The sequence below is a fragment of the Cryptomeria japonica genome, chromosome 9 (genome assembly GCF_030272615.1).
Source record: "Cryptomeria japonica chromosome 9, Sugi_1.0, whole genome shotgun sequence".
Classification (NCBI taxonomy): Eukaryota; Viridiplantae; Streptophyta; class Pinopsida; order Cupressales; family Cupressaceae; genus Cryptomeria; species Cryptomeria japonica.
In genome coordinates, this window is record NC_081413.1 from 62,238,622 (window position 1) to 62,250,647 (window position 12,026).

Genomic DNA, 12,026 nt, shown 5'->3' on the forward strand with positions numbered 1-12,026 from the left:
GTTACAAGTTAATCTTGCAACCATTACATATATCTTACTCTATCGGTGAGATAACTTCTTTAATTCATGGACTCACTTCTATACTTCTCTTCACCTACTGCTAATAGTTCCGATACTTAATATAAGTACAGATCCAATAGCCAATAAGATGAGAGGGGGGGTGGATCATACAAACTTAATCTTCCATAAAAACATCAGATTCAACCTCGATAACATATATTTCAGTAATAAAATCAAAACTATTAAACATGCAAACTCAAAAGCATATAAACATCATAAACCTCATAACACTAGATTTAACGTGGAAACCCAAATAGGGAAAAACCACTATGGGATTTTGGACCCACTAAGAAATATACTCTTCTAGAGTATGCTCGGTTAAAAGCAAATCCTGTTAAAGATTACAAACACATTGCTAGATGCGACCCAGTTAAGGGATTTCCCTCAAATCTGTTAGGATCTTCACCTTGTTAGGAGTGACCTTGTTAAAGGATTCTAAACACTCAATCAGAATGTCACCTTGCTAGAGGGTTTTACAAATAAGACTGTTAAGTCCACTCGGTTAAGAGATTGTCTGTCACCTTCACAAAATAATAGTAATAAAATCTATCTGCAACTTCATATCTAAAATGCTAAAGCAAATTCCAATTTGTTCAATACAATCTAGACATAGAACTAATCTTGTCTATCTGTTGGGCTTTTATACTCTATTATTCTAACAGGTCTTCAAGCTTCTATGCTCAGTAATCACTATGTAGCATCCCTGTGCATACACTTTCCTACATACATTGTTTATCAACAATTTCCTATTTATAAACAATTCGGTAACCACTTAATCTCCTTGATCACATTTCCCATGATCAATCATAGCCATCAGATCCTCGATCTTGTCCAGGTTCAATGCATCTTTCGATCTGAAAAATGTTTTACCCTACCTTGGAACTTGCATATTAGTCTTGGAACTCATGCCAGGGTATTGTGGTTCAATCTGAGCTGTAGATCTTCATGCCGACTTTCTATTGCCTTAGATTCATTAACAAACTTCATTCACGGCTCACCAATCATTTAATCAATTCCACCTCATCAGCTTTCTTCATTAAATAACACATGCAAACATTTAATGCATTCTGTTATAACTCGGTTACAACTCAGTAACAACTCAGTGAATACTAAACTTCACTCAGTAGACATTTCACCTTCATTAACCGATAGCGATAACCTTAGGGTTTATCGACTAGGTTCCTTAGGGTTTACCGACTAGGTTCTTTGCTTGATAACATAGTATAGTATTAACCTTTACATTTTACAACATATGTATGATGTTAAAACAATCTAAAACATCATGATCTCATCATTGTCTGACTCGGTACTAGTTGCCCATTGAATACCTTATTCATCCCCTTATTCATCATATTTTTTCCTGTGTCTTTTACTGACATCTTTATAATATTCATATCATACTTCTCAAGATATGGCAACATCATACTGAATTAGAAAATCAATTCCTTGACATCAATGACAAAATAATAATATCAAGATAGTAAAACATCCTTAATCAGTTATATCCATAATCATCAACAACCTTCTCAATATCCTTATGAAATGCCAACAATCTTTCATTGTTCTTTCATTGTCTATTATAATGCAATATTGCTAACAATCTCCCCCTTTGGCATTGATGGCAAAACCAATTGATTTGACCTTAAAATATTCGGATTGTTGTGATTCTGAAATGCTGAAATGCTCTCCCCCATACATTAGACTTCTCTTGTTTTCAGTCTTCTTTCCAATCTGTAGTCTGCTCAGTTTTCTTTTAGTCTTCTCCCTTGATAGGTATTTTTCCTCTATATTAGTCTTCTCCCTCTTTGTAGGTCTTCTCTCCCTTTGATAATAATGCCAAAAAGTAAAGAAATAAAACATAATTACTTTCTGTAAGACATGATTTCCTGCTATTGTGTATCAACTGAGTCTCGGTTAGAGCATTTGTCTTCAATTCCTGTTCCCTGTAATTATTTCCTGTACATCTTTAGAAAGCATCCTAAAGTGTATAAATCAGCATCAACTCCCAAAAGCTATTTGATAGAGTCATCAGATTGATGCTTTCACCGAACTCTGTCAGTGAGTAGAAGATAGGGGTAGGACCCCTAACTTACTTCTGAGATATTCAAAAGTGTCCCTTGGTAGTGGCTTGGTGAAGATATCTCTTATTTGTTCCTTTCTGCTAACATACTCCAACACCACTTTCTTCTCTTGAGGTTCTTCTCTAAGATAATGATATTTGATAGAGATGTGCTTTGTCTTAGAGTGCATAATAGGATTTTTTAAAATATTAATGGCACTAGTATTGTCATAGAATATAGTTACTGGCTTGGTAACTTTCTCATTTATACCTTCCAACAATTGTTTGATCCATGCAATGTTGGTACAATTCAATGCTGCAGCAATGTATTCAGCTTCTGCTGTTAACTGTGAAACACATCCTTGTTTCTTGCTAAGACAACTCACTAGTCTTTCTCCTAAAAAGAAAGCTCCTCCACTTGTGCTTTTTCTGTCATCAATGTTGCCTACCCAATCAACATCAGTATAAACTTTTAAATCAAAATAATTTGCTTTCTGATATACTAAGCCATAATCCTCAGTGCCTTTCAAGTATCTAAAAATTCTTTTGATTGTTGTCATGTGTGTTTCCTTAGGATCTGCAGAGAATCTTGCAACTATACCTACTACATGTGCTATGTTTGGTCTATTGTGAACAACATATTGTAGCTTTCCAATCATGGATCGGTAAAGTGTCTCATCAACAGATGCAGATTCAACATTCTTTGACAATTTACAGTTGGTAGTCATAGGAGTACTCACTGGTTTTGAATCCTCCATTCCAAATTTCTTCAAGATTTCCTTTATGTACTTGGATTGAGTAATGAAAATCTCATTTTTCATTTGTAGTATGTGTAAACCTATAAAATACTTTATCTCACCGATTAATGACATCTCAAATTCTTTGCTCATTCAATTTCCAAAGTTCTTGCATAAAGAGTCATTTCCACAAAATATAATATCATCAACAAATATGGCTGACATCAGTATTCCATTTTCATCATTCTTCATGTACATGTTGTTGTTCTCACTTGTCCTTATAAAACCAATCTTAATCAAATAAGAGTGCAATATTTCATACCATGCTCTAGGTGCTTGTTTCAAACCATACAAAGCTTTGTTCAATTTACATACCTGATCTTTATTCTTGTCTTCAACAAATCCTTCAGGTTGTTCAATGAAAACTTCTTCTTCTAATATTCCATTTAGAAATGCAGATTTGACATCCATTTGATATACCTTGAAGTTTTTGAAAGAAACATAGGCCAACAATGTTCTCACTCCTTCAAGTCTAGCAATAGGTGCAAAAGTTTCACCATAATCAATTCCTTCTTCTTGAGCATAACCTTTGCAAACTAGTCTTTCTTTGTTTCGAATGACCTCTCCTTTTTCATTTAGCTTGTTTTTGAAAATCCACGTTGTACCGATTACATTTTTTTCCTTCGGTCTTGGGACTAGTGTCCATGTGTCATTCTTCTTGATTTGATCAATCTCTTCTGTCATAGCATTTATCCAATCTTCACTGTTAAATGCCTCTTTCACTATTCTCGGTTCAAATTCAGATATTAGACATGTGTTCTATCTCAATTTGTTCCTTGTCATCACTGGATCATCCTTATCTCCTATAATGTGACTTGGTGCATGATGTCTTCTGACATACTTGGCTAATACAGGCTCGGTAGGCTCTGTATGATCTTCTTCATCACTCGGTAACTGGATATTCTCTTCATTTTCTTCAACAGTCTTCTTGGTAGGACTTCTTGGTTGAACATAGACAAATTCATCATAGTCTTTTGGTTCCTTGGAATTTCCTTCATCATTTCTTTCTGCAAATTCATCAATTTTCACATTTGCACTTTCTACTATTTTGTTAGATGATTTGATCAAACATTTAAATGCTTTGCTTCTAGAAGAATAACCTAGAAATGTTCTTTCTTCACTTTTCTGATCAAACTTGCCATTTCTATCATCTTTATGAACATAGCATCTACTTCCAAAGATTTTAAAATAACTAACATTAGGTTTCTTATCATACCAGATTTCATATGGTGTCTTCAAAGTACGTTTCTTCAATTGAGCTTGGCTCAAGGTGTAGATAGTTGTGCTTATTGCTTCTATCCAAAATGTTTGTGGCACCTTGTTTTCAATCATCAGTGTTCTAGCACAATCCAAAATAGATATGTTTCTTCTCTCAGCTATTCCATTCCGCTGTGGAGTTCTCAGTGTAGAGACTTGTCTTTTAATACCATGATCATTGCAAAATAAGTTGAACTCATCAGATGTGAACTCTCCTCCTTTATCTGATCTAAGACATTTTAGTTGTCTTCCTGTTTCATTTTCAACTCTTGCCTTGTACCATTTAATCATTTGAAAAGCTTCTGATTTTTCTTTTAAAAACATTACTAACATCATCCTTGAATAGTCAGCCACAAATAATATGAAATATTTATCACCATAATAACTTTGAACTTTCATAGGACCACAAAGATCAGTGTGCACTAGATCTAAAATTCCCTTAGAAGTGTAAGACTTACTTGTAAAGCTTCATCTTGTCATCTTACCCATCTAGCATCCTCAACACATAGCATTCTTAGGTTTTTCAAGACTCAGTAGACCTCTTACTCTGTGCTTCTTGCTTATTTTGATCAGATTATCAAAATTTACATGACAAAACCTTTTATGCCATAACCAGGTATTATCTAACTTTTCATGCAAACACTTATTCTGAGTTGAGTCAAGGTGAAATGTGTTACCTTTTGTTTGTCTCCCGGTAGTAGCTAACTTTCCATTCTTGTCATGAACTTTGACAATTCCTTTCTGAAATTCTATTTGGTAACCTGTATTGTGCTACACTCAACAAATTGTATTTCAAATCTTCAACCCAATAAACATCATTGCATCTTGCATTATCAAGAAGTGTTATAGATCCTTTGCCTCTCACTGGACATGGTGCATCATTACCAAATCTGACATAGCCTCCATCATAATCTTCTAATATAACAAACTTGTGTTTATCTCCTGTCATATGATGTGAGCATCCACTATCTATGATCCAAGAATCATTATTGTTTATGTGAGGTATTAGGGCTTTTTCTTCATACCTTTCTTCATCTAATCCATCCTTGATAGCCACATAAACTACTTCCTCTATATCAGTCTCATCTAATTATCATCATTGGATTCCTCATCAGCTATTAGGCATGTCTTTCTATCTCTTCTTTTGAAGTCTCAGTGTCCTCTGTAATGATTATCTTTTTGTCTATCATCTTGGTAATCTCTCTTTTTAGTAGAATCTTTGTCAGGACAGTTAGAAGCCATATGTCCTATCTTATCACAATTGAAACATTTCAAAGGTAGCTTTCCTTTATACTTACCTTTGCCTCTCGGTAACCTTTTGGCTAATAGTGCTTCAAACTCTTCTTGCTTTCTGATTTCCTCATAAAGTTTATGTACTGCCTCCATGTTCTTACAAAATCTTTCACTTGCTCCACTATGATCTCCTTCATAGTACTTATACTTTCTTTCATTGAAATCATTAGATTTATCAAGATGAAAAGAACTAAATGCAAATTCAACTTTATTTACCAAAGATCCACTGTTATCAAAATTACTTAACTCAAATGCATGTAGCTTACCAATAGTAGTATCTAAAGAAACTGGCATATTAGGTATAGACCTCAATTCATTGATTGCAGAGACTCAGATTTCATAAGCTAGTAGAAGGGTTCTTAACAACTTACTTGTTATATCATTTTCTTCAATAGTTCCACCTGCTCCTTTGATTTGATTGACGATCTCCTTTAGTCTTGTACTGTACTGAGTTATGTTCTCACCTTCATTCATCCTCATAGATTCAAGTTGTCCTCTTAGACTATCTACTTTTACTCTTTGAACATGTTCATCTCCTCCATATACTGATATGAGCTTATCCCACATTGCCTTTGCATCATTGTAGCCTTCTAGATCATTAAACTGTGAATCGGTCAGTGCAGATGTTATTTCAATCATTTCTTGAATATGTTCTTGCTTTTCCTTTATCCCTTCCATAGTCAATGAATAGGTGCTCGGTGTGACAAAATCATTCTCCAGATAGTATACAACATATTCTCCAACTCCTGATAGAAGTAGCTTCATCCTTTTCTGCCATGTACAGAAACTTGACTTGTTCAGCTTTGGTGCATCCCTCTTATACATCTTTGGATCTTTAAGTCAAGTGCCTTTAACATTTCCTTCCAGAGTCCAAATCTCTAATACCAATTTATAGTTCTGATACTTAATATAAGTACAGATCTAATAGCTAATAAGATGAGAGGGGGGGTGAATCATACAAACTTAATCTTCCATAAAAACATCAGATTCAACCTCGATAACATATATTTCAGTAATAAAATCAAAACTGTTAAACATGCACACTCAAAAGCATATAAACATCATAAACCTCATAACACCAGATTTAATGTGGAAACCCAAATAGGGAAAAACAACTATGGGATTTTGGACCCACTAAGAAATATACTCTTCTAGAGTATGCTCGGTTAAAAGCAAATCCTGTTAAAGATTACAAACACATTGCTAGATGTGACCCGGTTAAGGGATTTCCCTCAGATCTGTTAGGATCTACACCTTGTTAGAAGTGACCTTGTTAAAGGATTTTAAACACTCAATCAGAATGTCACCTTGCTAGAGGGTTTTACAAATAAGATTGTTAAGTCCACTTGGTTAAGAGATTTTCTATCACCTTCACAAAATAATAGCAATAAAATCTATCTGCAACTTCACATCTAAAATGCTAAAGCAGATTACTATTTGTTCAATACAATCTAGACATAGAACTAATCTTGTCTATCTCTTGGGCTTTTATATTCTGTTATTCTAACAGGTCTTCAAGCTTCTCTGCTCAGTAATCACTATGTAGCATCCCTGTGCATACACTTGCCCGCATACATTGTTTATCAATAGTTTCCTATTTATAAACAATTTGGTAACCACTTAATCTCCTTGATCACATTTCCCATGATCAATCATAGCCATTAGATCTTCGATCTTGTCCAAGTTCAATGCATCTTTCAACTTGAAAATGTTTTACCCTGCCTTGGAACTTTCATATTAGTCTTGGAACTTGTGCCAGGGTATTGCGGTTCAATCTGAGCTATAGATCTTCATGCTGACTTTCCATTGCCTTAGATTCATTAACAAACTTTTTTCATGACTCACCAATCACTTAATCAGTTCTAGCTCATCAACTTTCTTCATTAAATAATGCATCCAAACATTTAATGCATTCTGTTATAACTCGGTTACAACTCGGTAACAACTCAGTGAATACTAAACTTCACTTAGTAGACATTCCGCCTTCATTAACGGATAGCGATAACCTTAAGGTTTACTGACTAGGTTCTTTGCTTGATAACATAGTATAGTATTAACCTTTAAAATTTACAACATATGTATGATATTAAAACAATCTAAAACATTATGATCTCATCATTGTCTGACTCAGTACTAGTTGCCCATTGAATACCTTATTCATCCCCTTATTCATCATATTCTTTCCTATTTCATTTACTAACATCTTTATAATCTTCATATCATACTTCTCAAGATATGGCAACATCATACTAAATTAGAAAATCAATTGCTTGACATCAATGACAAAATAATAATATTAAGACAGTAAAACATCCTTAATCAGTTATATCCATAATCATCAACAACCTTCTCAATATGCTTATGAAATGCCAACAATCTTTCATTGTTCTTTCATTGTCTATTATAATGCAATATTGCCAACAGCTACTTTTTTGTCCTTAAGCCCTACTAGTTCATCTCTCTTTTGTTTTGCTCTCACTAAATCTCCTCCTCACTACTCTGCTCTTCACCGACACTACACTATCAGTTTTCTGTCTACCTTTTCTGTAGCTTCCTTCACTTCTTCTCTGTTGGTATGAACACTATTGGTTCTTCTCTCCTACCGGTTGAACGCTTCAATCAGGTTCTCCCTCAATCTCACTCACTTCTCAGATGCTCGTTAAGCACTTGGTTGATCTTCTCTTACATGCAGAAGTATCACACTTCATATTAGCACAATATTCTTCTCTATTACAGCAGCCTAACTATGTCTTTGGCCTTCATATTTATAGCCAGGTTTTCCCACCAAATCCCAATTCAAAATCTAGGCAGTTAGGGTTTCCTCACCATCCTTGAGACAAACCAAATCCAATTAGATATTGCTCGATCTAATCTCTCTAGAAGACAATTATTCATCTCTGCCATTGTCGTGCCTTCCAATACACATTTTCCAAATATAGGAAACACGATCCTTTACCTCGACCTGCATCTGTCAAACCATCATTAATGCCTTTTCTGTTTCCTTCTTGAGCTCTTCTAACAATCTAATCTTCTTGCTTTGATCAAGGTGCTAACAACTCCTTGATTTTTCTCTGTTGTTCATTCTTCCTTGATCCATGCACTTCTTACCTAATCCATAAATCATAGGATCCATATTCAATGCACACCTGTAGAGATACCTAACTCTGCACGACACTTCACCAACCTCTATGATCTGGCCACCTTGACTCCATGTGGCATCCACATCAACCAATTATTAACTTGGCTCTTTGAGTTGGTCTAGATAGGATCACTGACCAACCACTCTATCGGTTCCTCTTTCCTGTCGGTTTACTAACCCCATCGGTATCTCACATTCTATCGGTTACCTCATCATGTCTGTACTTGCTGAACTACCTATGGAACATCCAAACTAGTCTCTAGACAAGTATTTCCAAGGTGTATTCCCATAAGTGGGAAGTCTTCTGCATCTATACCTTGTCCATAGTATCGATGGACTTACATATTGGTAAGCACTCTTTGATGACACTCTATCATCAACTATCAGCAGACTTTATCTTCAGTCAGGAAATTCTCCTCTGACTATGTCTGCTCAGCCTTGCCTTCTCCCTAATCAACTCGGACCATACCTCAGCCAATTTCTCAAGATGACAAACACATCACTTCTTCTATGTCAGCATCTCAAAATGCCTTCTCTATCGGTACAGTGCATGCCCCTGATCTCATGCACTTAAGGCATTCCCTCAATTCACCAGTAGATCTGGTGTGAACCTTCAAGTACTTGCCGTTACCTCTTCACTCTTATCTCACTAGACTATAATGAACATAATGCATAATAGGGGATAAGCTCCACTTACTCATGGAGTAACACCTTGTCTTCAACATACTGTAGTCCACTTCACGTGACTTCCCTATTTGTGCAACATCTCTTCAAACAGGCACATGTGATCTGATGTGAGCATGTTCACTTTCAGTCATTTCTTCTCATGATGACTGCATCTTCATCTGGTGGGAGTCCTGATGTTCTACAACCTCAGAGCATACCTACGATCTATTCATTTTCCTCTTTTGATGTTGATGTGATTCAGGTAACATTCTGCCTCTTCATCACAAACACCATCCAAGTATCCTACCCTTCCTATTTCCCCATCCTTGGTAACTGTAGACTGTCAACACAACACTCATTAGTTGACATCCTTTCCTTGTCAGTGATCTGGAACACAAGGTGATATCCAAGATATACCATCCTATGCTCCTTCATAGTAGTGTTTCATATACATCTCTTCTACCAATGGTCATCCCATACCAATTAACATCAATGACAACACAATACCAACAAAAGGTTCATTCCAAGTTGGCTCTAAAGACTTTAATGGCATTGAAGGTGGCATGGAAAAAGGAATATTCTCAGCATCTCATAGTTTAAAATTCTAAACTTAGAAAGAAATCATGAAAGCATTAACTGTTTGTGTGGAGTTGATAGGCAATTAAGAAAGTGTCAGGTTCCTATCATAACACTGTTATCTCACATGTTTTAATGAATCATTATAAGGCATGTGTAGATCTTTCTGAGTTGTTTTCCTGTTTGTTTTAAAAGACATATGAATTCTCAAAATTGTAAAAGTTGTAGCTGCTATTATTAGAGGAGCCAAAGAGGCCGAAGGTAATTTCAGCCCCATTCTACCGAGGGTTTCACAGATTTCATGGTGGTTACAGGTGAGTTTGATAATCTCCCTCTACTATGTTTTTAGCTTAGAAGGTCGGTCAGAGTAGGAGAGATCTTTTGTTTTGGAATAGAATTCTATCCCTTTTAGGAATTATTGTTTAATTAAAAGTGTCCTCAATGAGTCCAATACTTTGAAAACTTGGTCAAACATCATGCTTGGTGAGTATACTTCCAGAGTTGGACGAAACCTCTTTCGCCCAAGCTGACTTGGGAGATTTCTTGGAAAGGGATAAAAACCCTGGAGCTGGTTCAATGATGGAGAGGATAGTAAGAAGTGGCCTTGTGGAAGTCACTACTTTTCTAACTGTTGGTCCATGTCCAAATTGGGTGATAGCGTGCATGAATAGACATGACGCTGATAATAGGTGCATTAGAACTAGTAGCGGCAAGTTGTTGGTGGAGATTAACAAAGAGACAATAATGGCTGCAATGGGAATCCCACATAGGGAGCCATATGAGGATAGGTCAATTAGGACCTCATATGCATTTTTCTCTCAGAAGAAGAGCACATATAGAATTGTTATTGCAAGGAATTGTCTTCTGAAGGTTCAAAAAGGGGGTCCCAATTACCTAAGCCTCTTACCAGGAAACACTTCATCATAGAGGTGTGAGATGTCATCATACTTCTCAATAGACTTAAAGGAAACTCACACTCTTTCTACTTGGAGGATTGGATGTACTTCTATATCCAAGTGTTATTAACTACAGAGAAATACCTTGTCTGGGCTTAGGTTATCGTTGAAAGGCTTCATGATGGTTTGAGCAACTTTGTTGATATGTCCATCTTTTACATGTATTCATACTTATTCTACATATTGGCCTATACCAGGGAATGGAAAGGATTTCATCATGAGCCATGGGTAGATGTAATGAAGGTCTATGACTATTACCCTTACCTGGAACAATAGAAGTATACAAAGTATTTCACTAGATGGAATGATGTTTTCATAGGAAGGCTTACTTTTGAATTGCAAGGGGATATCAATAAAAGAATTTCAACAGAGGCCATGGCATTGGTTAGCATCTATGGAAGTTATTTCATCCAGTTTATAGATTTACTTATATCTGGGTGGGCGGTTTTGAAGGTGAGCCATTCAAATTACCCAGATATGCTTTTGATTATTGTGTACTAATTGAAGTGAGCTGATAATTGGTTCACATTGACAAAAGATTAGGGACAAAGGGTAAATCTGGAGTTGTTTTTCCTATTGAACTTGGTTATTATAGTCATAAATATGTATTTGATGTCTTGAACTTAGAATTGGAGTTCAAGAAAATAAATCTGTAGCCTTACATTCCCAAGCAAAAATTTGACAGCAAGGGATACACTGTGGAAAATTTGAATGTGGATGACAATTTCTTCCATGAACCCTAGTTAGAAGATTATTTGGGAAAACTATGGTGATGAATTTGAAGTGAGGAGGAGGTAATGGTCAAAGTTCACCTTACAACAAGTTACTACCATGAAATATCCCATTACTGTATCAAGTGTACAAGAAGAGGAAGGGGAAGATGTCTTAGATCCTGAATTCAACGAGAAGGTTCAATGGCAGCCAATTCTTGAAATTGACTAGGACAAAAGAGAGGAAGAAAGCATTCGAGCCAAGTCCTTCAACATTATAAGAAGAACAAAAAAATGGCTAAGGGATCAAAAGTTTAAAAAGGATTCGAACATGCCTCCCCATGATTTAATAGTTGGTCCATGTGCTATGACTTAGATTCCTACTTCTTCCTCTAACAAGATTGTTGATATTGTAGGTGACACAAGGCAAATTATTGAAGAGGGTCAACTTAGAAGGTCAAAGAGGTCTCCACTAAAATATTTAGCAGTCCTAGTTACTCGCTCGAGGAGCAA